Genomic DNA, 1,243 nt, shown 5'->3' with positions numbered 1-1,243 from the left:
ACACTAATGTTGTAAAGCATATCAAGAATCTATAACCAAGATGCAAAGACTCCAACAAAAATGTTGATCTTAGGTGACGCTGAAGATAAAAACCAGCTTACTCCAAACACCCAATTCCCCTTCCTGCTCGCCCGAGCTCGTGACATCCTCGTCAAACACCAAACCGCAACATGGATCCTTACTTTCAAATCCCATACCGCTCACTGCACCTAACAAAACAATATGCTATAGCGCCAGAATTTAGTCATAACTCATGAACCACTAATAGGGTAAACACTTCATCACCTAGAAATTTTTACTTAACTCATTCCAAGAGAACCCTAGCAACTACGCGAGTAACTTCTCATAACCATAGGACATTCCAATCCTCAAGTAGTGGTATGAACCACCATAACCCTTCGGGGATCCGCTTACACACAACATGCCATAATACTTTATAAGTAAAAAGGTAACTGCTTCAATTCAAATTAAATACTAGCAATCAATACAAAAATATTTAAAAACCATCCCAGAACCCGGTGTCACAAGTGCACGAGCATCTACTGATAAGGAAATAAAATACAACACAACATCCGTCCGGAATACAGTGGACGGAAAGAAAATATAATTTACTGGAAGGGGCTTTACTAGCTACGGGCCGCCTCGAATAATGAAACTCACCTAGTCCCCGAATCATCTGTGCTGCTATGCCCAGTGGGCTGCTAGAGATAAATATACCAGTGCAACAAAAATACACAGAAGTGTAGTATGAGTACGGAAACAACGTGTACTCAATGAGTATCACGTCTAATCTCGAAGAAGTAGAGATGAGATGGTCAACTTTGACACTCACTAGAGGTCAATTGACAATATACTAGAAATGTGAGGAAATCATGGATTTATATAGCAGTTCTAATTCACGAAGCCAGAAAACAGGTAAACACCTTTAACAAATAATAGAGGATTTTCAAGATTTACTCTTTATTATCTTATCAATTTATATCAAGCCACGAAGAGCAGATTTCAAACTTAAAATTCTCAAGCAACAATATAACATGCGCAAATCACACCAAGGCGACGGCCCGATCCAACAGAAATAAACTGTGCACTTGCCGCGACGGCGCGCCTATAGATGCATCTATTTAATCTACCGAGGCGTTCGGCCCGTTCCATAAATAAACACATACCCTGCTCGCGAATCATGCATGCGATGCAGGTACACATAGAGATACATGCTCAATCAGTCAATCAAGAACTTATCGGG

This window comes from Nicotiana attenuata, unplaced genomic scaffold (genome assembly GCF_001879085.1).
Source record: "Nicotiana attenuata strain UT unplaced genomic scaffold, NIATTr2, whole genome shotgun sequence".
NCBI classification, from domain to species: domain Eukaryota; kingdom Viridiplantae; phylum Streptophyta; class Magnoliopsida; order Solanales; family Solanaceae; genus Nicotiana; species Nicotiana attenuata.
The sequence above is the reverse complement of the archived record's forward strand: the minus strand, read 5'-3'. Positions refer to the sequence as shown.